The 27,239-nt window shown below is 44.2% G+C and overlaps 1 protein-coding gene across 1 annotated transcript in view; it reads left to right on the plus strand.

Moving 5' to 3' along the window:
• The window catches only part of LOC144766461 (vitellogenin-1-like), a 1,095,729-nt gene that overhangs the window by 426,524 nt on the left and 641,966 nt on the right, over positions 1 to 27,239 (plus strand). The gene's annotated exons all lie outside the window — the stretch shown is intronic.

Consider the following 27,239-nt stretch of genomic DNA (forward strand, 5'->3'; position numbering starts at 1 on the left):
GTTGAAGGTTTCCCTTGGAAATACGGAATCAGTATGATTTGTATAAATTGTTTGCGACCAAAATTCTGTTGCAAAACCTTGAGAAGTTAGCAGAACCTCAAAAAAGGTAGTAACCATTTACAAAAAGAAAGGAATCCCCTTGAGATCCTTTCCCCTTTGTGAAATAAAAAAACAATGTTGGTGAATGGCAGTGACTCCCAATTTCACTGTCAACTAAATGAATGGTTTTCTTTTTAAATGGCATCCAATGTCCGCTAAGGAAATCACCTTGCATTTAAAAAATGTATACTTTATTTAAAAGCAGTCACAGACAGGGTGGCCTGTTGACCTGAGCAGCTACCATCCCTGTAATGCCCCACCCAATCCCAATGAATAGTAATTTGCAATCCATATTATTGATATTCATGAAGAATGGAGGATTTCAACCCACTATGATGCAGGATTTTATGAACTTGTTAGAAAGTCGTTGAATTCATAAAATCCTTTACTAGTCACAAAAATATTTGTTGCGTTTTGCTACCATTTATCTGTACAACAGGACCTTAGCTCCTTTCCTCATGGAAATAGACTTAGCGGAGCGTCGACTATCAATGGGATTGCCATGGCCTAGTGGAGATCAATGAAGGGACAGCACAAGTGGCCAGCTTGGGTGGGGATCGGAGACCGGATGAGAGATCCAACAATAGAGCATCCAAAGAGGATATTCCTCTTCCCCTTTCCCCTCCAGGAACATTGATAACAGTTCTTTCCATGGCTCCCGTCTCTACAATTTGTTCTCCAGTACCAGAACAGAAGAGGAAAAGTCAGAGGGTTGTTGCCATCAACCCAAGACTTGTAGCCTCTGCAGGCCCAGTTTGTCTAGACGGAGATGCTCATCACACACCTACCAATGAGTCTGTCTGGGCTACTATCCTCTGTAAATTGATAGATACTGTTAAGGATCATCTACTACAACGCTTAGAAAAAAGCTTGTCTGGCTGGAGGGAAAGACAGAGAAAGTTATCTCCATGTGCCAAAATATGAACAACCAGAGCATAAGCAATATTACCCCTAAGGTCCACTCCTCCACGCCACAGGGGCGGGTTAAGTCCATTACTGACCAGGGTTGTGGTAGACCTCATGATAGGACCCCAATTAGGCCACCTTCTCAGGTGTTGATGACAGAGCATGATCGTGGAGGGGACTTTGAACCCCATAGTCCACAGGGTCCAACTACACAGCCACCAAAAGCCATGCCTAATCCATACACAAACCAACTATAATCTGTTGTCTCCCAGCCACTGAAGCAAACCTTTTATCAAGGGGCCTTCCATACCCATTTGGATTGCTGTGATCATATGACAATTAACCTCCCACCGGCCAGCAGTCCATAAGTGGCTGCTCTAGTCAATGTCCTCTCCTTGAACCCTGGATCAAGTTAGACCTCAGTCTCTTTAAAGAACAAAGGCATTCACTACCTCAATAAGAACCATATCTTTCTAGCCGACAAAGCACACGAAATTTTATTAACTAGGAGAGTGGGATGGATAGGGCCATTACAAAAAACTTTTGTTGGGGACTGCGTTGTTATTAATTTTCAGCATCCAAGCTTTTATGGTGAATTTCTGGCAAGATCAGTGTGGCATCACCATTTTTCAGGAACATGTCTCTCCTCCCATTGTTTTTTTTACAGTCACCTCGGTAGCACCGATCCGCTGTATCAAGCCAGCCCACTACCGCAGAGAATCACTAGGCTAGATCTTTCCTTTTCTTCTCCCCTAGGTATAAGGAATAGGTTTCAGCTTTTGAGTTTGTTACAAGAAAATGATTGGCTCAGCTACACCAAAATATGTTGCCCATTGACTCATGAGGGGGACAATTTGGGTGATAATCTGATGGACCTTGTCAATGCTATGCTCAGTGTTTGAACTCCAGGCAATGGTGACTTCATGAGGCCAGTTGTATGCTCCGAATTTGTCACTCACTACGTAACTTATGATGCTAACCCTAGTCATAATGACCAAAACATTTGTAATACCCCCACCACAATTGAATTGAAGTTATATATTTCAAGCATGGAACATGCAGGGGCTTTCAAATAAGATGGGAACATGGGATTGGGCTAATACCATTTTCAGCTTGGATGCTATTTGCTTACAGGAAACATAGTGTACGACTCCCAAATATGTTGAGGGGTTTTACTCCTACTTCCTAGGTGCTATCCCTTCAAAAACTTGGTTCTGGTTAATTTTTACAATAATGTTTTCGACTCTACACACAGCAAAGTGGCCAGTGCACTTGATTCTGGTCTTGATGTCTTTTTATGCTCTATACAAACTAGCTTTATATTACTATGGGGCGGGAATTTTAATATTCAGTCCTTCACTCTCCCAGCCAAATGAGTATGTGGCTTCAGTAGCACAGACAGGGTGGGCTCTACATATTTCTGCCATAACGACAATGGAATCTGCTAAATTTGATTATTTCTAAGTACAACTTATTGTTACATCAGTTATACACCGTATCCTAGTATCTACCTCTGCCAGCCGACTGTGCGGCACTCCAACGATAATCAAATCACCAATGAGCGACCATGACCTAATTATGCTGGCTTTTCTTTTTTGGGGCCTGAAATGCATGGTATCATCGCTATCCGATAACATTATTCCTATTAGGCCCAATGGTGTGCGCATAAAGTTGGCAGGAATAGACTCAAATAAAATTCTTCAAGAACTAGTAAATAGGATTCTCTCCGACATAGGATACGGTGGCTCCTAATAGACTGTTGCCTAGTTTTAAACATATTACTTGCTCCATTAATTCCCTCCAGACTAGTATCTCTAATTCTTCTTGAACCAAGAATAGGTGAGGGTTTGACCACTCATGTAGCCAGGCCTCCCAGCTATTGAAATTGGCTTTACACCGTTACCCCCAGAATAATACCACAATCAAGCTCCTTCGTTTAGAATATAAGTGGTTTACAGGAGAAGGTATGCTGTAAATTAACATTAGCAGCAGAATCTAAAGATCATAAATTATTCTGGGATATGGTAATGCCACCTTTTTAAAAAATGACTCCATCCCTGAGTTTCATTATTTTATTACCTGCAATGCATGGGTGGCACATGTCTCTGCAATTTTTGCTCAGAATATTGAGACTGGGAGCAAAAAACTATTAGGGATGAGGAGCAGCTAGGATCATCTCACATTGGATATCACTCTGGATGAGGTTACACAAGCTGTGCATCATAGGGCCAGTGGCAGGGCCCTGGGGCCGGATGGGGAACCAGCAGAAGCTTTTAAATCAACTGTAGAATGATGGGGCCCGATCCTGACAAGGGTGTTTAATGAAGCATCTGTCAGTATTATCTCTACTTTTTGGGGCATTTCAATAGCCACACCTATCTATAAGAAGGGTGATAAATCAGATCCCAAGAATGATCGTCTAATCTCGCTTTTAGACTCATCAGTAAAAGTGATGAGTTACATTTTATATATGAGATTGGAGGAATGGGTGCAGGAATCCTCTATTTTAATTTCTGCCCAGTTACGCTTCAGACAGGGCATAGGTACTATTAAGCAGTGTGTTAAATTAGAGCTCCTATTTGGGAAATATACTAGAGACAAATCGTGATCTTTATACCTCTGTTTTGCTGACTTGACCATGCCCTTCTGTGGTCATCACTGCAATTTCTTGGAGCCTCTAAGGCAATTATTAGCTTCTTCGCATGTATGTATGAGAACCAATCAAGTAAAGTGTGATCTGGCCCACTGGAAGAATATTCCCCCTGATTTAAAGTGGGGCATGGAATCCGTCAGGGCTGCGTCCTGGCCCCTTTGCTGTTTTCCCTTTTCATTAACATGGATATCGCTCTGCAGTCCATACAAGTTGATGCCCCATGTGCCACTTGGCGTTCCACAGCTGTGTTATTATATGCTGATGACGCTTTGGTACTATATGAGACCCTGGTGGGCCTGCAGAGATTGATGAATGGTTTTGGGGATTTTATGGCATCTAAAAAATAGTTAATAATAAAACTAAGACTGTTACTGTGGTTTTTGGTCACAAGCCAACTAAATGTAGTTTATTTTAGATTGATTTTGCTGTTATTTCTAAAGTTAATTCTTTCTGCTATCTGGGAGTTCCATTTACGAGTACTTGTTTTTGGGCTCAACAGATTTCAAACACTAAGGAAAAGATGAGCAGAACCTCTCATGGAATTTTTAAGTTCTAGCCAACACTGGGTTGTCGACCCATTTAAGAAATGGTGGAAATATATAAGGCCGGGAGGAGGTGCTATTCATGGGGCTGATCTTAGAGGCTACGCACCCAGTAAGCTATTACAAGTAGAGGAAAATCCCTTTCTAAAATGTTTATTGTGTTTAACAGCTTCAGCCTCAACTCTGATCACTCACTATGAGTTGGGCCTACAATATTTGGAGGATTTTATACCCATAAGACTGCTTTTCCTCTTGCTTTCTATCTGGTCAAAATAAGAAACCAGTTTGACTAAATCTACTATATTGGATTGTATGGCACTGGAAAATGGTTTGTGTATCTCTTGGCTAACATACATATGCTGATTTTCAGCACTTTAATTAAATTATCAGCGTGGTCTTACACTCTCCAAGTGTTACCCCTTTCTAAGAAATGTATTAAAGATAATGTTTTACAACATAGAATCAAGCGGTGGATGGGTTCAGTGAGGGTGAAACCAACAAGAGTATTTTACCTGCCTCTCATGCTTAAGGAGGGTCATCAAAGAAATGTAACCTGTGTTACTAATATATCCAACATCGTTTTGTTTTGACCAGGTTTAGACTTGAAATTGTACACCACTTGGTAGCCTTTCCTATTATGAGATGTTGCCCCCTACCATGAACCAATGTAGTGGTGCTAGTAAACAAAGCATGATGCACTTCATGCTGTTCTATAATTTATATTCCCAGTACAAGTGTTATTATCTCAAACTGATGTTTATCGCACAGAATATCAGAACTTACAAAGATGCTCTTAAGTTTTTGCTCGCTCTAAATGACCACCAAGTATGTTTTAACTTTGCTTTATTTACATTGAAAGCAATACATTTGAAGAAAAGTGTGATTGGTTCTATATATTTCTAGATGTATGGCATTTTATTATGTAAGCATCACGTGGATTAGCCAAACCGGTTTTAATAATGTTTCATGTGATGTCTTTAATGTACTTTTTGGAGCTGTTTTAACTTGCCGAATAAAGTTATTGAACACAACCGAAATAACAATAAACTTACACCATATGACTACAATTGGGCAGTACACAAAATAAGAGTTTAGGTGTATGTAGAACTGTGAAATGGCCTTCTGCATTCTTGGTGACGACTATCACACTATCTTGAAAACATTAGCATCCATGTCTCTGAGGGTGTTATAAATCACGCAATGAAAAACAGATGTTGCGGAATACCCTATAAAGTGTAACAAATGCAGTAAGTAGTCTAGATTCCTCTGCTAGTTCTTCGTGATGATAAACATTGGAGAATACTGAGGAACCATCCAAAATGTTTAGAAGGCCATTCCCTCTGGGCATGAATGACAATATTTATTGATGTTGGTACTCGAAGGTCCACACATAGGGGCATATGTACAAGGAGTTTTTTACAGCCGTATATACAAGTTGCCACTAACTGCAGTTAGCAGCAGTTTTCCGGCAGCTTGAATTTTTAGGATCACCACTTCTGTTAACGGGAAAATGAGATGCAAGGTAGGCATTCCCATGCAAAAACTGTTGCTAACCCCACTTTGCAGTATTTCCAAGGAATTCCTTGTATGGTGTGAAACCAAAATAGTGGCTCTTGATTCAGTTAAAGGCAGTTTTCTAAGACCAGAAAATAGCTTGTCTTAAAAATGGTGCAAACACTTGGTGCCTCATTTCAGAATGTTTTGGTGCTAGAAGTGCTGCAAGGAATGTTGCTGCGTTGCCCTGAAACAAAACTACAGGGTAGGAATGCACACCATCAATAAGATAGGGCACATTCCCGGGTCTCATTAATGAAAAGTGATGCATGGCTGTAACGAAACAGCGTTGCAACACTTTTCAATTCAATTCAAAGTCTTTATTTCGATAAAAATCATAAAAGACACATTAACATGACAATTTGCATTGATAACTAGTTTAAAACAATATCCAGCAGCAAAGGGCATCCAAAAAGCAGTAGTACATACACATAGTCGATCTCCATCGTTAAAAAATATAAATAATTCAATTAATAAAATAGTTATGGATTTTATAACCAATTTAGATAAAATCAAATTTTTTTAGCTATTAAAATACAGGTGGTTTAAAAGCACAGAAGTAATTTCGACTCTATAGAAAACTCGCAATACACATTATATACAGAGACCTCAGACTCGTATGATCCACATCCGATGGAGGAATTTTGCAACAGCAATAACCACAGGCTGTGAGTTGCCTGTTCGTAAGATCCTCAGTGCCTCACGACCTGTTTGTATACCTAGCTGAAGACAGATGGGTCTCAACCATGACCTTCTAGGTGTCTTATATTCAGGGCATACAAATAGTATGTGGCCAATACTTTCCCTTTCAGAGGGACAGAAGGGACATGTGGCACCGGAACCACTGCGCCACTTGGCAGTGTAAGTATTGATAGGTAACGTGTCAACCCTAAACTGATGGTATCTTTTCCTATCCTCAGGAACAGTTATATAGTCCCAGTAGCCCTCTAAAGCTGCTATATGTTTGATGTCTAAAAAAGCATCAGTCAGGGAAGAGCCGCTACAGCCGCCAAATCTTTTCTGGGCTACCAGACTCTAATAAAGTTCTCTAAATCGATTCCTTGATGGGAATACGGTAGACTCAGGGTCTTGCCAAAGAGGTAATAACCCCATTGCTTTGTATGTTACCCCAACCTCCCGCATCCATGAAATTTTATGGGCCCTATCCGCATTCCGTACATCCATAAATGCCCTAGCATACTGGATGAGTTCAGGGGTAACCCACAGTCTTCTCCAGTAGGCTATCGTTCTATAGTGAGCCATGTCCTCCAAATGCAGACAGCCCAGATCATAGAACAGAGGTATCAAAGGGGTTGATGTCGGAAGACCTGTAATTCCCAGTAAAAATTTATTTTGTGCTGTCGTTAGACTACTGAGGTTACTAAGCCCCCACAATTCGGCCCCGTAAAGAACCGCTGAGCCTATTTTCGCATCGTAAATCTTGAGAACTGGACTGACCGGCCTTGTGTGGGAAAGATAGAATTCCTTTGTTAGGGCCCCTGCCAATTGTGCATGTTTTATGGCCACAAGATTGGTATGGTGTTTCCAGTCCATTTTAGAGGACAGGGTGATACCTAAATATGAAAAGACCTCTGTCTGCTCGAGCTGTGCCCCGCTCACAAGTGCCCTCCCTCTACCATACTTGGATTTATGTAGGATCATAAACCTAGTTTTATTAACATTTATAACCAGACCATGATCTTTGCAAAATAATTCGAAGACATCTATGGCCTTCTGTAGGCCCTGCTGGGTTATTGAAATTAAAAGCGTATCGTCTGCAAACATCAACAGGGGGATCAGCTTGCAATCCAGCTTGGGGGCATCTGTAGGTTGGATTTTATAATAGCTGATCACCCTGTTGATGTACAACGAAAAGAGAGTCGGTGCCAAGACGCACCCTTGGCGCACACCCCCGGCGATTGAAAATGTATCCTTAACGCTCCCCTGCCGGTTCCAGCGGACTTGGGCATAGTTACCCTCGTGTAACTTGATTATTAAAGCAAGGATGTTCAAGGGCATACCCTGTTCTAAAAAGACAGTCTACATTTTATGTCGTGGCATCAAGTCGAACGCTGATTTTAAGTCAATAAAAGCAGCATACAGAGTGCCCCCCCCCTAGTACCACCACCCGCCAGTAAATTAAAACAAATCGGAATACTTGGTCGATGGTACTAGCGTGTGTACGAAACCCAGCCTGGAGCGGAGAGAGTACCTCTTCCTCCTCAATCCATGCTTGTATCCTCAGGAGGACAAACCTGGCAACTGCCTTTTGAATGCAATCAATTAAACTGATAGGCCTGTAATTTCCCGAATCTGAGGGATCCCCTTTTTTGTGTATGGGCATTATCACAGCACCCTTCCAGGTTTCGGGTATTGGTGAGCCCTTTGCAATACTGTTGATTAGAGCTAAAATATAAGATGCCCAAACCTCCTTATCATGCATAAATAGATCAGCAGGGATTGAGTCCAAGCCAGGTGCCCTGCCTTTAGGGATGTTATCCAACACCTTTCTAACTTCAACTCTAGTGAAGCGTAGGGGGATAATATCTTGCTCAACACTAATCGGGGCATCGCTATCACCCACCAGCTCATAAGAAGCAAACTGGGTGGCATAATGGGAAACCCATAGGTTCGGGGGAACATAATTGGTTGGTTCAGCCCTTTTAAGCCCCCTACCCCACCTGACCATATCCCAAAAGGTACACATAGTGTGTTCTTTGCTAGCTCCCAAGAGTTCTGCCCAGTAGTCCTCATCCCATGTACGTTTGGCATCATGTTGCGTTTTCTTATATAACGCTCTAGCGCTCTTAATGTTTTTCCTATCTTTTTATTTGACCTTTGTATGCGGCTCTGCAGGACTTCCCATACCACTGTTCCTCTCTTCTGATACTCCTATGCGGTTTGTTGGAGATCTTCTTCTTTAAAAAATAACTACTCAACTGATTAAAAAATTTCGAATGAATGAGATCAACATTAGGCACAATTTTGAATGTCCTCTGTTGCCTGAATAGTTAGCTCTTTCATAGCAACTGTGTTCTCTTCAATCGCCACACAGTCAGTCCATTTAATTTGCCTAAGATCATTGGAAAGGCCTATTTCCACACAGCTTAGCGGGTCATACTGGGCTTTGGTCTTGACCAACGAGAAGGACATTAGTAGCGGGTCGTGATCACTTTCGGCCCTTTGTTCGATCTTCATATCATTGATATGTTGCCAATGCTCCTTATTAGTAAGAATGTAATCGATACGGCTACTTGAAATCCCATTGTTGAAAGTAAACGCTCCCTGCCTATCAGAGGCAGTGCGTCCATTAGTTGCGCGCAGCCCATGCCCTACACAAAGTGTTTTAAGCTGAAGCGCAGCCTCCGTCCATTTTTTAATTGGCACCAATGACAGCGAGGGGATATTCCAAGCTGTGTCTTCATCTGTGGTCAGGTCGATATCGTTCCTATCCAATGGTTCAAAAAAACAGTTCAGGTCCCCTCCTATGATAATATTTCCTTTACTGCGATAGTTCTCAAGAAGAGCATCTAATTGGTCAACCGTTTGGGAGGATTTACCCCCCGGTTGTCCCCGTGAATATATATTAAAAATATAGAGATCATTGAAATCAACACCGGAAACACAAATTAAAAGAATGTCATTACTTTTGGTGTCTAATTGATGAATGTTATATCTACTATCCTGCTTAACCCAGTTTATTAGGCCCCCCTTTGGTCTACCTTTTACACTTGGAATAGCTGGGATGGAAAAATTTAAATATCCAACTCTATACTCTGGATCTAATAACCAGGTTTCTTGTAACAAGATAAAATCCGCAGTATCTACAAAAACCAACCAGTCTGTTGAGTTTATCTTGCTTCGCAGCCCAGCTATATTCCACGAAATCAATGATGCAAGAGGTATAGCGGTTTCTATATTGTTTTCTATACCCACTATTCCATTCTCACCTATCCCAGTAGTGTCCCTTACTTTACTGCAGATATCCAACTGGATTTGGTTAATAATGACCCCTAAGGTGCTACCTAACTCTTCTTCTTGTGCAGGTCGGTGAACCTTTACTAAGGGATTGTGTAGTGTGCCAGATTGACCTGTTATACCATTACAGGCCATAGATTATCCCTGCGTTATCCCACTTTCCTTAAAGGGAAGTCAATCATTATCATTCAGGGAACTAAAAATATCAAATCTATTGCTTGTTGGGAACAGACTAGGTGTTGGAGCTACCTCTAATGCATTGTTTCTAGGATCATGGATTCCAGAGTAAACAGGTGGTTGGTAAAAATACCCCAGTGGTAAGACATTGACGCTATCATGATGGATCCTAACAGATCCTGCCTGCTTCAAAATATGTCCCACTAGCTCGGGGGAACTAAAACTCACTACCACACAATCTCCCTCCAATCTTTTCTTGGATCTTCCCACCCAAGTAACCCTTCTAACCATCTTAAATTTGCTGTACAACTGTTCACCTAACACTGTTTTATTATTTAGATAATGGAGAGCCTTGTTCTTTAATGTTGACCAGTGCTCCTCCTCTGTCTCCGGTATTTTGGGAACATTAGCCAATATGATGGAGTATGGGCAAGCCTCGGGGGGGAGATTGAGGGAGATATTCCTAATGGAGTAATTGCCTGTCATCTGAAGCCTTCCAACAGGGCCCTTTGGGCCAATTTTTGCCCCTAGAGTAGCAGTGACAGCTTGGACCATCTGTTTAGGTGCTTGGCTGTTATAATCAGCAGAGCAACCTCCTGTATCTAAGGGCACTTGTACTGTGACACTAGCAGGACATGCACTAGTTGGTTGAGACGCTATGATATCTGTGGTGTGTTGACTAGTAATGAACTTTTCTAAATTACCCAGTCTACGATCTAGGGATTCTTATTTGTCCATTACTGGGAATATAAATGCTTTAAACATATCCTCAATATGCCCCAGTAGCTCAGGTCTGACAGCCACACTATAAGGATCCACATTGGGTATCGGGAGCTTACTGCTTCCTAAGTTAGGTGGACAGCCACTCAGGGTATTTACTGTCTCTATATGGTTACCCAGCCCAGATGTGACATTTTTACGCCTTGACATTTTTGTCGGTTGACGGCTACCTTTTGGAGCACATTTTGCTTTCCTTTTACCTATGAGGTCTTTAGGTTTAGTCACAGCTGAGGGAGCACGGGAGTGACTATAGCATAGCACCCGTGATGAAGGAGGAGGAATCAGTTCAGGGGAACTAGTTAAACCAGTCATATCGCCTGCTGACCCCGAGCTATCCATTGCTGGCAGGACAGCTGCCAGCGATGGTTCAGATGAGGACGGGGACACCAACGCAGGTGAGTCGTGAACTAAAGCTTGGACCGTCAAGTCCCTAGGTGGTTCTAGTGAAAGCCTTTTCTCTGCGCGTTCAATCTCTTTAGACAATTCAGTTTCAGCCCGTTTCAGGTAGTTTTCCATTGTCCTCACTCCCCCCCTAGCTACACCCCCTCTGCGAGTAAGCTTACTCATGATTATAAGTCAACAGTAATAGACTAGCAATAGATTAACAAAACCGCGAATGGTTATGAGGAGGGCGAATTTTATATACGCACAATAGTATGGTTTGGTTGTGTCTCTGGGAAGATGTTAGTCAGTGATGTTGGGGGGGTGGCCCAGCCAGGCATCCTCTGGCCTCGGATGGCCCCGCCCTTGTCCCAGGCTTCTCCCGCGCGCGTCCCACGACGCGGGAGTACTCGCGTTCTATTGTCCCCCACTGGGCGCGTGGTGAAGTGGGCGTGTACCTCTGGGCTGCTGGACAATGTAGTTTCCCCCGCTCGGCGGCCGCTCACAAGGTCCAACAGCGGCAGCGGCTGGGGAAAACCTAGCAGCAAACAGTAATGACCAGCAGGGTTTTCAGGGAAAGTCCAGGTGAGTCTTTGCCACCAGCAAACAACAGCAAAAAAGGAGCCCGCTCTGCCGCAGTACTCGCGGTCTTTTGTCCCCCACTGGGCGCGTGGTGAAGTGGGCGTGTACCTCTGGGGTGCTGGACAATGTAGTTACCCCCGCTCGGCGGCTGCTCGCAAGGTCCAACAGCGGCAGCCGCGGGGCAAAACTAGCAGGAAACAGTAATGACCAGCAGGGTTTTCAGGGAAAGTCCAGGTGAGTCTTTGCCACCAGCAAACAACAGCAAAAAAGGAGCCCTTCTTGCAACACCATGGATGCACTGTATTCATTGTACAAAGCTCAATGTAATAGTTAATGACAGATTGTATTGTATTGTATATGGAATTTTTAAATCGCGACTGTCACTCCAAAGGAGCATCTTGGAGCTGTGCAGACATAAGAGAAAGAAGGTATAGGGTGGTCCGAGTTGCCTGCGGGGGACTAGAAAGAATTAAATGAGCGAGAAGAATAGAGAGGGCTCCGAAAATCCATGTTTTTAGGGATTTCCTAAAGGAAGCTTCAGATTGGATGAGACGAAGTTGACTGGGGACTGATTTCCATGCTTTTGCCCCTAGGACAGTTACTGATCTACTTCCTCTAGTTTTAAGTTTGAAGGAGGCAGGTTTTAACAGATTGGCTGAGGTAGATCTAAGAGTGCATGCAGTGATATAGGGTAAGAATCTAGATCTTAGGTACAAGGGTCCAGTGTCCCTGAAAGCTCTAAAAGTGATGACAATTATCTTAAATAGCACTCTTTTGTGTAGAGGTAACCAATGCAACATTTTTAAAGCTGCAGGAGCAGAGGAGCGACGTGGCAACCAGAGTACCAGAAGGGCTACTGCGTGTTGGACGGCCTGAAGTTTTTTTAGGATAGTTGTATTGGTGCTTGCATAGATGCTATTGCAGTAGTGAAGCCGAGAAGTTAATAGAGCTGCTGTAACAGTCTTTCTTGTGGTGACTAGAGAAGGTTAAAAACGTTTTTCAGGGATTTAATCAATTAAAAACACTTCCCTGCCTCTGATAGAACTTGTGGACAAAAAGATAGGGAGGAATCAAATTTTACTCCAAGACTGTTTGCTGCCTCCACCGTGTTGGGTGTTGGAGGGGTATTAAGTGGCCACCAGTGACTGGGGTGAAAGTGTTGGCTTTGCCTAAGAGCATACTTTCAGTCTTTTCTGATTTGCACTTCAAGTAATTCTGCTTCATCCAATGAAAGACCTCTGTGAGACAATGTTGGAAGTTTACTTCAGCATTGGTAGATTGTTGATGATATCAGTTCTTTAAGCGGGCCATATAGATGTTGAACAGTACTGGACTCAATATTGATCCCTGCGGGACACCTATATGCAGAGGTTTTACGACTAACTGATATGGTCCAAGCACGGTTACTTCCTGACGGCCTGTCAGAAATGACTTGAGCTAGGCCAAAGCCATATGGAAAATGCCACACGCTTTGAATTGATGTAGCAAGATCTCTTTGGAGATGGTATGAAATGCAGCTGATAGATCTAACAAAATCAGAACTGGATGTTTCCCTTCGTCCAGGGCGGATTTAAGGCTTTCTGCAGTATGTAAAAGAGATGATAAGGACTGATTGAGTTGTAGATAGGGTGTTTGTGGTTTCTAAAAATGTCGTAAGTTGACTATTGACTATTCTTTACTGAGACAGGGCAGTAGGGAAATGAGCCGGAGGTTAAAAAAGGGTGGGAGGATCCACCAACTATTTTTTCTGGAGGGGCTTGACTGCTGCGATTTTCCAGTTTGAGGGTACCTCTGTGATGCATTGACTATACTATTTATGAATGGGTTGTTGTGTCCACAATGGCGTGAAGGATTTTTTGGGGGGCAGGGTCCCTGGTGAGGAAATAAGTGACAATTCCATTTTCCCAATTGTAGTGAATGACTACGTAGGCTAACATTGAGATATTTTATTTAAGCATAAATATTGACAGGAGCCACCTAAAAAAAACATCAATGTATCTAATTAATAGTTAAGATAAATCCAACAACTTGCACTGTTAGATTTATAATAACTATTACAGAAAATACATTATTAACCTTTCTTTTCTGTGAGACAAAATGCAGATTTCGAGCAGCCCTCTTCAGATTGGCCATCCTTTGACAATTAATTTCCTGTGGGTGAAGAACTTTAGCTGCAAAAGCCAAAAGGCAGGAAGGAGGTGGGGGAGCAAAACTGATCTTCAGGAGGAGAACGACAGTATGGGACTATCACAGGCTGACCCTCCACATCCTGCACCCCCAGCCTCACAGGAGCCTCAGTAATTAGATTAGTCAGGGAGTTGGAAGGGGTGTGTTAGTGAAACTTAGCCACACCAGTGGGTTGGCTTAGCCAGATCTAACCCCGAAGGAGAGACTTTCTCCAAGTTGAATTTTGAGAGAATTGTTCTTTCTGGGACAGGAATATGCTTCACTTTGGAGGAAGTGGTCATAAACCTGAGTGGCACCCTGCATCCCATTGGTCAAGGTCGCCCCGTGCTTGACACCCAGAAACTGTGAATAAATATGGGAGAGCTGCATAGCTCCTCAAATCTGCTGCCTAAACCTACAAGGGGAAGAAACACTGCCCTGCTGGAATCCGGATCTGCAACCAAAGGACTGCACTCTGGAGAACTGAACCTGCTGCACAATCTGCTATTACAGCCCTAAGGACTTTGCCTGGCTTCATGAAGGATTAAGGGTTTGGCTTCCTGCAAGCTACAGGCTAACAGAGTCCACCTACATAATCTCCAACAAGAGTTACAATCCTGCAATGCATCCAGTGGACTTTTAAAGATCTGGCCAGGTGCATTGTGGGAACTGTAGTCTAGACATCCCAAGGACCATCTAGGAGATGCCAGACCCTTGGATTGGTGTTTTGAACATTTTGAGCTCTCAAGGAAGAAGTTGCAAGTTTGGGAACTTTTTGTCAAAAAGCTCGATAATGTGACCAACTCGACATTGAGATTTCAGGTTCATCCCGCTGAAAGCTCCTGAGCTCCAGACTTCCAGGATTTCACCCAAGCCTCACAGAGAAGCAATTCAACTACACTGCATCAAAATTGACCTGCTGGAGGGGACCACTCAAAGTGAAGAGAAAAATCCTCCAGAAGAGATTATAATCCGAAGGTACAATTATGACTGAGTCCTCCTGCTGAGTGTATCCAATCAGGTCTCCGTCGCGGTCAGGCTCAAACCTTGATTTTGTCTCAGTCAGTCAGGACGAGATGTCTCAAATTGGTTGCAGATGTTTTTAATCACTAAAAAGTGTTTATTCTTTAAAAATTCATATCTCCGATTCCCTACATTGGATTTTTTGCATTTTTCTATTTAAAAATAAAAATATAATTCACTTGTATAAATTGGAGTTTGATTTGTATTGCAACTTGTGTCTTACTTTTGTAATGCATTGATGTTTTAAAATGCTTTACACACCTGTCTCCTAAGTTACCCCTGCCTGCTCGCTGCCAGAAACCAAGATTTGAGATAGGGAATACTTAATTGAGACCTTGTCTGAAACTCTGATTGTGTTTGTGGTCTTATTACTAGTGGGAAGTCACTACTACTAATAAACCACTTTCCAGCATAACTATACTTTGATGAGAAAAAATGCAGCATGAAGATGGAGTCTGGGAGAGAATGAGGCTTGGAACACTTTATTTGACTGAAAGTGTGTCCTGAGGAAAAGAATGAACTACAATGAGAGGATGGAAAATGGATCTGGATGGCAGGCGCAGGGAAGATAGAATACTCCTAGTTTACTGTTGTACCTTGATGGGAATGGGCGGGTTATAGACACATGTGGATTCAGGCACAGGGTGGAGAGAAATCTCCCAGTCTACCGCATACATTAACGGCTATGGATACCAAATAAACAAGCCCGGGAAGGAGGTCCCAATAGAGCAGCATAAGGCATGGCACATCAGATTCCTGGACAGAGACGCCACTGTCGCCACTGACCTTAAAGTGAGATGGCAAACAGGGCGGAAATCTTGTTTCTCGACACCAATTTTTGGGTATTATAATTAGAAACATTACCAAAGGAAAGTTTCTTAAGCAGTTAATAATATTATATCCTTCATGTCGGCATTGCCAGTCACAAACCTATAACTGTCACAACTGTGCTATCAACAGTCCCAACATTTGGGCCAATCCTTCAACTGATGAATGGAGGAAGGAAAACAGGAAAGAGGATAACTAGGTGGGCAGGGAAAGAGAGAGAGAAAGTAGACAGGAAGAATTGGGAGGTACAATAGTAATAATGATCACATACAACTGGTTTGCTATGAGAAATGTAAAGTGAATCATAATATGTGAAGAGCACAAAAATGTACTATGGGGATGAGAGGTATCAGTCTTGATGTTAGCTGTATCTAAGCACCAACAAAGCCATATGATATAGGGTTTAAAAGAATAGTCAGGTTTCTATGAAGAATCCCGAGCTTATACTTGACTGCTTATGACAAGCGGCAAGGTGTTGCAACAGAAAATATAATGTGGATGACTTGCCTACAGCTCCGGGCTGTCTGAAGCCGCAGACATCCACTGTCTGATAGAATATGACATTGAACAGCCAGACTCTGGGAACACAAAAGAATGGGGGAAAAATGGAGAAAAACACCACACTGCAAACACTTGTTGAGAACTCACCAGCACTCACTGATCTGGAGATTTCTGATCATTGATGTACTGGGAATTAGCACTGCTATCCTGGTTGACATAAGATTATTGCCGACATCGCCCTGTAGCAGCAAAAGCTGGTCTCTCTGATTGTGGGTGATTTCTTTCTGCACCAGATCAAATTTGGAAAATCCTGTGCACTGATCTGTAGGCTTATACTTAACCTATTAAAAACTCCCCCGAGTGCCTTCTGAGGTTATGGCCTCTAATCAGACTGCTAACCAACCTCTGTCCATGCAAGGCATTGCTGACAATGCACACCCAAGCAAGCTCTCCTATGTCTTCTCCTTCCCCATTTCCCCTTCTATTTCTGCTGAGTTGCTCTAGTTCCTAATGCTTTTAAGGGGATTTAAAGATGCCTAAGATTCTGAATGGAGTTATTGCTTTGGCCAAAACTTGACACTGGATGACTGGTACCAAAGCTCTGCCTGCTCTTTCTTTGTCTCTGTCAGAGCATCCTGCCCGGGCTGGTGAGAGAAATGCAGCTAATGAGTCTAATGAGATTTCGCCACTGGCCTCTTTCTCTCCCACAACAAGGGCAATCCCCACCAAAGTATCAACTGGATCTCTGAACTGCTGGCTGGTCAGCAGAGTAATCAACTTGGACCAGTCGAGTAGCTCAATACCTGAATCTCATTAAGGCTCGTTCGGGGAAATTTTCTACAGATTTAAAATACATACCCATATACATATAGGCATTAAATAAGTGTTTGGAAGTGAGGAAACTTTAGATAAAGTCATCTCAAATATTTGCCCATGTCATGCCAATCAAAGTTGCATTTTAGGCCCATTTTATCCAAAGTGTAAAAACAGTGAGCGTTTTCCAGATTCTGCACTTCCTCAAATAGTTAATTTCTTCTTTGATTTCCAATTGAATTATGGGGCATTGGTATTCTACCTAGGTGCAGACACTATGCTTAGTTAGAAGAACTGTCACCTTTTAAGACATTATATATGTGCTCATGCATTTAAATCTGTGTCACATGCAACTTGCACAGAGCCCTTTTCCCCACTTGTGAACAGCAACTGATCTGTTATTAAAAAGTAGGGCATGACTTCCTTTTGCCTAATGTATCAAACTGAAAACTGATGAGATATATCGTGATTATATTATTTTTGCTTGACTATGTAATTACTTGGAATATACACATGACCATCCGATCGTAAAATACGTATGATACAATGCAAGCTACAATGTGATGTCGTATTCCTTACTCATTGTGTTTCTGAGACACATTTGTCTTTCACTCCATATTCTATATCCTACCTCGTCTAACTAATGGAACCCTCCTTGCTTTCTGTACATTATATTTATTACTTGTATTATATGTCCTTTTGTGCCTTTGTTCCATTTTTGAAAACGTCAATAAAAACTACCTGAAATAAAAAAAAAAGTAGGGCATGGCGGTTTCAGCTTAAGCCCATTTAAAGCAGACGCATTAGTGAATGAGATCAGGGAGACTAAAACAAAACACTACAGAGTGTATACTTCAGCTAAACATTTCTTCTTGGATTGGATTCCCAATCAAATTATTTATGGTCCATAACAAATTTATCTTGGTACTATCTATGGCATTAGAACCTTTGTGCAGATATCAAGCAGAATTAAACAAGCAGTTTAATATTCAATATGTGTGCAGATGCTTCTGAACCTGTGTGATGTGCCATCTGACAAAAGCCCAAATGATAGTGCAAGACCTCCTCTCTGTACCCACTTCATGAGGCCTTTGGGGCTGCTGGTTTGAAAAAGCTAAACACGACCTGTTAATCTGAATTACCCCAGTGGGGCATGTGGCAATTTGCCCACCCCGGGGACTAGTAAGGGAGTCCTTGGGCTTGCACGGATTGCCTAGTAAGCGAGGGACTACCCAGACCAGAAAAAACATGAATGGTGCTCTTCTTCCCCCCATGTTACGAGAAAATCAGATGAATCAAAAGGGAGTAGGGGAATCAGCTTATTCCACCACCTGATACCTAAGGTTCCATGCCAGAGTGGTCAGGAAAGTCGGCTTCAGACTTCCTCAATATTTACTGGTATCACCATCAGGAACTGGGGCACCCGCAGTTCACTACCCAGCTCGGTGGGCAGACCAAACGTGTTTTTAAAGAAAAGAAATCAAAATAAAAGAATCAACAGCTTTGTGACTTCATCAAATAGGACTCCAGATTGCCCTCTGGGGCTCATTTAAATAATGTTTGTGGTGTCCCAGAAGGAGCTGAGGCATCACTCAGTACTAACTCCATTGGTGGCTAACTTGAGTCGAGCCGGTTCCCAAAAATCCCCCTTTACATTTAAACTTGGTACCATAAGACTCACAGACGACTATATTTGTGACCCTGGGAAAAGTTGCTACTTTTGGCAAGCTTTTTAAGGATTGGTGTTTTGTTGAGGCATATGAGTTTAGGGTCCGATTTAGTTTCTAGGTCCTCTATTGTTACAAAATGGTAGTAGAAATAAGAGTTGCATTGAAAAGTATACTGTTTTGTATTGTATATTGTTGAAATATGGCAAGTCCCATAGGTATTGGTCTACAATAGCTTATGTCAAAATATAGGCATATATATGGTAACTGTTAGAAATTGGGTTGTTAGTTGACTGGAATATGATCTGTAATCCTAGTCAGGGTAAGAAGCAGCAAACCCCTAAATTAACATGTGCTCACCCTCTGGTAGCTTGGTACAGAGCAGTCACACTTAACTTAGAGGCAATGTGTAAATTATTTGAGCAACTCTTCAAGCACTTCAAACAGTAAAAAGGTTAAAGAAACACCACACAAAAAGATTCCACACCAGGGGGCACATTACGATCGCGGTTTTCCCGCATCCTCCGGGCCGGCGGAAGACACCACCGGCCCGGAGGATGCGGGAAAACCGCCGCGTAGCTTCCAAAGACCCACCGTCAAATTAGGATGGCTGGTGGGTCTTGGTTTCTGTCCGCCGCTTTTCCGCCACGGTTGGCTTACAACCGCGGCGGAAAAGCTCTTATATGGTGGTGGTGTCTCTCAGACACCGCCAGACATATTAGGAGTGCGTAGCAGATATGCTTTTCCGCGGCGGGTTCTCTGCCGTGGAAAAGCATACGGATGTGCACTTTGGGGGCCCGTTGCGGGCCCCCAGGGTGAAGGGGGGGTGGGGGGTGCACATTGGGGGTACCTATGGTACCACCCTGCCTTTACATGCAGACAGCGGCAGGCACCGCGCGGTGCCTGCCGCTTTCTGCATGTAAATGCAATGCGTGCTCTTTTAACATTGCGGCGGGTGCAGCTTGAAGCCGCACCCGCTGCAATGTTAAAAATAGAGATGTGACCGCCAGGGTGGCGGTCACATCCTAATTGCACAGGAGGGAACGCCGCTGCCCATGCGGACGTTCCCTCCTCCTCAGGGGTCGCGGACGGACTCAAGTCCGTCCGCGATCCTAATGGGCCCCCAGGTTAGAATAATAGAGCTTATTATTGTAAGTAAAACATGAACAAAACAACAACATTTTAATGAGCAGAACTTGAGATATTCAACATCAAATGATTGGTGGATATAGCGTCTACAAGCAAAAAGCCCTTTTTGGGAAATCTGGTCATGCCTGACTAGTACAAAGTCAAAGGTTCAGGTCAACAGCGATGAAGTGTGAGATAGATACGTAGAACCTGCAAGGCTCGCTGAAAAAAACTGCCTTAATCTTGGGTGATTTTACTTCGAGGATGCATGGCAAGGTCAAGGCAATGCATCTGTGCCAATTTATGCAGCGGTGTTGGTGCATCAACTCCAATGAGTGGGAAGCTGCAATGCAGAGGATGGGCAGCATCGTCGAGGCAGAAATCGATGGGAATGTGAGGCAGAACAGCACCCGAGGTGGTTCCAAAGGTGATGCGTCGGGTCCGATCCACGCAGCAATGGTGATGCGGCAGTGCTGATCCACATAGCTGCGGAGCTGCACCAGTTCTAATCTGTGCAGCAGGTGTGTTGTTAAGGTTGTAGAGTGGGCTTAGCTGGAACAGATGCCTTAGACCCACTTCTAGGGGTCCAGGACTGGCATGGCACCACTTGACAGGGCGGACTCACAGATAGCAGTGTCCAGGTGCAGGACCAAGGTGGTTGTAAGTCTTTTGTGTTCCTGAGACTTCAGATCAGGAGGCCAGCCAGCTAGCCCTTGTAGTGATTCGGGATTTCAGTGATGCAGGCCCAGTCCTTCTTACCAAGGCAGGAGGACCGTGGGCCCGCAGGTCAGCACAGCAAAACAGGAGTCAGCAGTAAGCATGGGCGGATTTCACAGGATCCACTATCCGCGGATTTTGCGGATTTGCGTATTGTTGATCCGCAAAATCCGCGGATTTGCGGATTTGCGGATTGCGCTCGTGAAAGTCAAGGATGCAAATGCCTCTATCCAGCATCACAGCTGATTTTCGACGGTAGATTTGGGAAGAAAGCACACCTGCCCAGCCTCGACAATGCTCACGATTGTTTTTGGGCTGATTTATGCATCACTGAATTTGAGCTTCAACTGTCCATCATAGTGGGTAAATGGCGGGAAGACGGTTCACACCGCAAGTGTGTGGGCGGGGCTTCCATGCGAGCACACATGCCTCTGGTGTGTATAAAAGGTCAGAGACCGATCAGAGCAGCAGATGAAGAGAAAGAAGCTCCTGGTCACAGGAACAGCCAGGGGATTGCGCTCGTGAAAGTCAAGGATGCAAAGGCCTCTATCCAGCATCACAGCTGATTTTGGACGGTAGATTTGGGAAGAAAGCACACCTGCCCAGCCTCCACAATGCTCACGATTGTTTTTGGGCTGATGAATGCGTCACTGAATTTGAGCTTCAACTGTCCATCATAGTGGGTAAATGGCGGGAAGACGGTGCACACCGCGAGTGTGTGAGCGGGACCAAACGTGCGGGGAGTCCATGCGAGTCCATGCCTCTTGTGTGTATAAAAGGTCAGAGACCGATCAGGAAGCACTAATAGATAAAATAAAGCAGGTGCTCGAGCACCTGCTTTATTTTATCTATTAGTGCTTCCTGTTGAAGCTAACTTAGCTGACTTAGTAACAATTTTAGGATGGCGCTGGCAGCTTGCCGGCGCCATCCTAAAATAGTTACAACTTCAAGCTTGAAGGCTTGAACTTTTGCCCCCCGAATCCGCCGCTCGCGTATTCGCGGATTTTTGGTAAATTCGCGGGAGTTCGCGGATTGCGGATTTACCGAAAATCCGCGAAATCCGCGAGCGGAACGGATTTTGTGCCTATGCTTAGTCAGCAGTCCATCAGAGTGGCAGTCCCTTCACAAGCACAGAAGTCCTTTTTCCTGGTGTAGACTTCACAGGTCCAGTAATGTACTGAAGTGGTGGTGTATGAAGTACAGTACGTATATCCAGTGGTACCTTTGAAGTGGGGGAGACTTCAAAGTCAAGCAAGCCTTTGAAGTGAACCGATGTCCTACCCCTCCTGCCATGGCTCCAGGCTCACTACAGGGGGCATACAGTCCTTTTTGTTGGGGAAGGACACAGCCTATTCAGGTATAGGTAAGGCTGGACCCAGCTTCTCCATCCCATCCTCCCAGAATGGCCCATCAAGTCACACCAAAACTCCCATTGTGTTTGGCAGTCTAAGGGGAATACACAAATCCAAACTGTCACCCGCCTCAGACATGTGATCAGAGACAGGAAGCAGCCACCAAAGTAACCAAAGCAATAAAAGGCCAAATTTCTAAAAGTGGCATTTTCAGAGTTGCAATTTAATACCTGACTTCACCGTAAGCTTGGATTTTACTTTGTGATTCCAGAGACACCAAACTTGAAAAGTTTATCTCTTCACAATTTAGAATTAAAGTTATAAAATGGGATAAGTTAATCAGAATGTTATCCTATGGGAGAGATATGCCCTGCAGTAGTGAAACACAAATTGAGAATCTTTCACTACCAGGACATGTAAAACTTAAAAGCAGATGTCCTGCATTTTAGATGCATTGCACCCTCTCCTCTAGGTTGCCAAGAACCTCCCTTAGATGTGACATATCTATAACACGCATTGGAAATGCAATAGGTCTCGGATTTAATTGAGTTAGAGCTAATGGCATTTTAAATGGGAATGTCTTTTAGCCATGTGTTATGGAGTGTATGCATGTGGTAGGTAGTGGAATTATGTGGGTTGGATTGGAATTGTAGCAATGGTGGCATGCTGCGCTTTAGTTGAATATGTTTAAAAGTAAAGTGCACCATACTGCGATTAGTACAATAGTTAATTGTGGATGTGTTAACAATTGATGTGTGCACTGATGGCTGGTGGTGTCTGTGCCTGTAGAAATTGTGCACTGATGGCTGGTGGTGTGTGTGCCTGGTGGAAGTGTGCACTGCCGGCTGGAGGTGTGTGTGCCTGGTGGAAGCGTGCAATGACGGCTGGTGGTGTGTGTGCCTGGTAAAAGCGTGCACAGATGGCTGCTGGTGTGTGTGTCTGGTGAAAGCGTGCACTCTCATTCTGCTGTCACTCTCACACTGCTGTCACTCATGCTGTCACTCTTACTCTGCAGTCACTCATGCTGTCAATCACTAATGCTGTCACTCTCACTCTACTGTCACTGTGCTGTCACTCTCACTCTGCTGTCACTCTCACTCTGTCACTCTCATCATGCTGCCACTCTCACTCTGTCACTCTCACCATGCTGTCACTCTCACTCTGCTGTCACTCCTGCTGTCAATCACTAATGCTGTCACTCTCACTCTACTGTCACTCATGCTGTCACTCTTACTCTGCAGTCACTCATGCTGTCAATCACTAATGCTGTCACTCTCACTCTACTGTCACTCTGCTGTCACTCTCACTCTGCTGTCACTCATGCTGTCACTCTCACTCCGTTGTCACTCTCTCTGTCACTCTCACCCATGCTGTCACTCTCACTCATGCAGTCACTCTCACTCATGCAGTCACTCTCACTCATGCAGTCACTCTCACTCTGTAGTCACTCTCACTCTGCAGTCGCTCATGCTGTCACTCTCACTCATGCTGTCACTCTCACTCATGCTGTCACTCTCACTCTGCTGTCACTCTCACTCTGCTGTCACTCTCATCATGCTGTTACTCTCACTCTGCTGTCACTCATGCTGTCACTCTGACTCTGCTGTCACTCATGCTGTCACTCTCACTCTGCTGTCACTCTCACTCTGTCACAAAAACTCTCACCATGCTGTCACTCTCACCATGCTGCCACTCTCACTCATGCTGCCACTCTCACTCATGCTGCCACTCTCACTCTGCAGTCACAATCACTCTGCAGACACTCTCACTCTGCAGTCACTCATGCAGTCACTCTCACTCTGCTGTCACTCTCACTCTGCTGTCACTCTCACTCTGCTGTCAATCTCACTCTGCTGTCAATCTCACCATGCTGTCACTCTCACTCTGCTGTCACTCATGCTGTCACTCTCACTCTGCTGTCACTCTCACTCTGTCACTCTCATCATGCTGTCACTCTCATCATGCTGTCACTCTCACCATGCTGCACATACACCACTCTCAGTAACGGTCTGTGCGTGCAGTAAAGGGAGGGGGTGGGGGCTAGGCCCCTGACACTCTAAAAAACAGATCTACACTCTACCAACCATACAGAACCAACATTGCTGTTTTCTCGACCAGCCTGAAATCGTGAGGGGCAGAAAAGCGCTATAAAAAGCCAATATAGTAGGTAGGGAATGGATGAGCATACGAAATTGCCCTGTCACCCAGTTATTTGAATTGAAATGTAGAAATTCAGCCATACCATGAGTTTTCCATCAATGAGGCCTGTGCAGCTTGGAGGGGGGAGCAGAAGTATGAGTGATGCTGCCCTCGAGGGCACCACTGTGGCAGGGTTTGCACTGCTGTCAGCCCTGCTCCGGGGACAGTGACCACCATACCTAGGAGGACAGGCCGTAGCAGGACCTGTGAGGCTGAGGGGGAGGGGCAGTAGTCTGGGCAGTGACCCCACCCGCAGGGGCATCCCATGGGCAGGTCCTGTCTGCTGCAAGTGTTGCGGGGCAGTGTTCCGGTCACTGACCCACCCCGCAGACTGGGTGGGCCGGGCATGCGCTGGCAACAGCGCTGCAGCAGGTGTCTGGAGCTCAGACTGACAAACACTGACTCTATGGAGCAGGCATGACGAGTCTGGCAATGGCGGCAAACAGAAGGGTCAGTTCAGGAGCCTAGAGCTCTTTAGGACTCAGAGGAAGGAGTCTGAGGTGAGCCGAGAGCCCGCATGGGCGGGCGTCCCCATAGGAGGGCGGGACGGGGGTCCGGGAACAGGCAGGCTACAGGGGGCGCTGGACTAGGCGCCCCAGTGATGACGCTACACACAGGCCTCATGCAGAGGGCAGGCAGGACAGGAGACTCCCGGTGGCAAGGCTCAGAAATGGGGAAGCTGGCACAATGGCACATGGAAAAGAGTGCAGTTTGAAAGTTGTGTGGGGTAGGGATAACTGCACTGTTATAAAGGGTGCCCTTGGATTGATGTGGTGGTGAGACGGGCTCTCAGTCATACTCTGCTGTTTTTCTGTACTGTGCTCCTTTCATGTGCGTTTGGGCTCTATATATTGTGTTATACTGTGTCCAGTTATCCTTTTGTGATATGTTATTTAACTCTGCTATGCTAATACATTTCTATACCTTTACACTATGCTGTGCTATACCGTGCTCTATGTTTCATGTTGTAGTGTTATGTCACGCTCTAACATACTGTGCTGTTTTATGCCAGGCTGGGCTATCTCATATCGTGCTTTTGGGTTCTGGGGGGGTTTATGGAGCCCCTTGCTTAGTTGTATTATGCGCCTTTTATTCAGGGTTCAGCCTCTTGAATAGAACACGTCTCGCTGGAGCATTAATGTATCATAAACCTACCACCGCCCGTCTCACAGGGAGGACCCGAATAGCCTGTCCTGCGGCTGGGTATTCACAAATGAAGTCGGGGACATCTCAAAACAAGCGGCACTGAAAGCGATCGTTTTCGCAATTGCTATTGTGTAAAAAAAAGCAAATGTTTTGAATTATCCCGGCTATCAAGCCGCGATAATTCAAAACATATGGCCTCTGGTGCGCGTACCAGACACCAATAGGCCAACGGGTGGAGCTACGCGACCGCCTATGGTGTATTGCGTGTTCTGTTAAAAAACAGCATGCATGCAAAAGCCAATGAAAATGGACCTTGGAAATAACACGTACGAGCTGCGTGGACTTTCCATGTCCATTTTCAAAACGCCGAGAAATGGACACTCGCGGCACGACACTGCATGCGCAGTGTACGGCAGGCCCGAGCCCTAAAAAGGGAAGGTTTGGGCCTGGCAGAAGGCTTATTTAACCAGGTTGAAATGGTAGTTTAAACTACACACGCAGTCTCTTCAATGACAGGCCTGAGCCATGGTTAGAGGGCTACATTAGTGGGTGGCACAATAGGTGCTGCAGACCCACTAGTAGCACTTAATTTACTCTCCCTGGGCACATGTGCACTTTACATGAGACGTATAAGTAAATTAAATATGCCAAGTGGGGATGAGCCATTATTGCCATGTTAGGAGGAGAGAGCACTATCACTTTAGCACTGAGGCACTAACTTCATTTCCACGTATTTCTTCCATGTTAATTTTTGGTTCTGTACTTACAGTCATTTAGTGCATTTCAGTTTCGAAGGCCTTCACCTGTGGGGATTTAACTGCGTTTAAAATCAGCAGTTTATTTTGAGCACATTTTTGGTTGGTTTCACACATGGCAATCGCAGTGCTGGACTCGAGTCTAGACATGAAAGTTTAGATTTTCAATATATGGCAATGCGATAACATCGTCAGGTTCACGATGGGTTTTTGTTATGATGGTTTTCCGCACAGGTTTTATTCAGTAGACAGTACTGTTTATTTTTGTTATTTTTTTAGAACAATTGAACGTATCATTTGGTGCGATGCATGCATTGTTTGGTATGTTACACATGCAATACATGGTGGATATGAGTACGGTGGAGGATGACTTTTGCAAAAGCCTGTTAAGGTCTGCATGGTTGTTTAGATTATATTTTTTTTTAAGATTCCCTACTATGCTGATGGGCTTATCTTTACAATCCACTTACCCCTAAAGAAGGGCTTTAAGGCCGAAATGCATTGGGTGGATTTCCATATGGTTGCCCAGGACGTACTCTGATTTTCATTGTGCTATTGAATAAACCTTGGAAAGGCATGTCTTTTAGCATTTGAAGCTTGGAATCACATTGCCTCTGTTGTGAGTCTGAAAAATTATTTTAATGTTATGGAATAAACATGGATTAATAAATAGATGTCTGTTTGTTGACCTGTGCAACTTGCTGTGCAGCTTGAGAATGGTGCATGACGATGCATTAGCTACTTTTTGAACCTCATTTGTGCTATTGGGACAGAGCACAGTAGTCAAGCTTGCACTAATAGCCTTTGTCTTGAGTACTTTGCAATTTGCTGATATTAAGAAGAACTGGAGTGCATTCCAACATCTACTTTCAGATCTCTAGGTAAGCCATGTACTGCTCTTCCTCCCTGCCCTCAGACTTAAGTGCTAAAAGGGGTTCTTGGTCCCCGTTGTGGGGTGTCTTAGAAATGAAGTGTTACAATTCGAGATCAGTAACTTCTGAATGCCCTGGGAGTCTCCTACACAGGTTACCCGAAGCTTCATTCTAAATGCCCTATAACATATACAGTATCTCAGCACCCAAACAGTCACCAGTACCAGTGAGTTATAAGAGGATTAAAAATGAAACCCTTAGAGTCCACTTAGCAATGGGAAATTGCTGACAAAATCTGGAATTTCAGATGTGATTCCTCAGAAATGTGTTATTTCACCCTGGAGATTCATCCAGAGATTTATGCTCCCTTCAGTAATTTAAATGTATAGGTGAAACAAAACAGATCTATTGTTTTCCCAT

Source organism: Lissotriton helveticus, chromosome 1_1, assembly GCF_964261635.1.
Source record: "Lissotriton helveticus chromosome 1_1, aLisHel1.1, whole genome shotgun sequence".
Taxonomy (NCBI): Eukaryota; Metazoa; Chordata; class Amphibia; order Caudata; family Salamandridae; genus Lissotriton; species Lissotriton helveticus.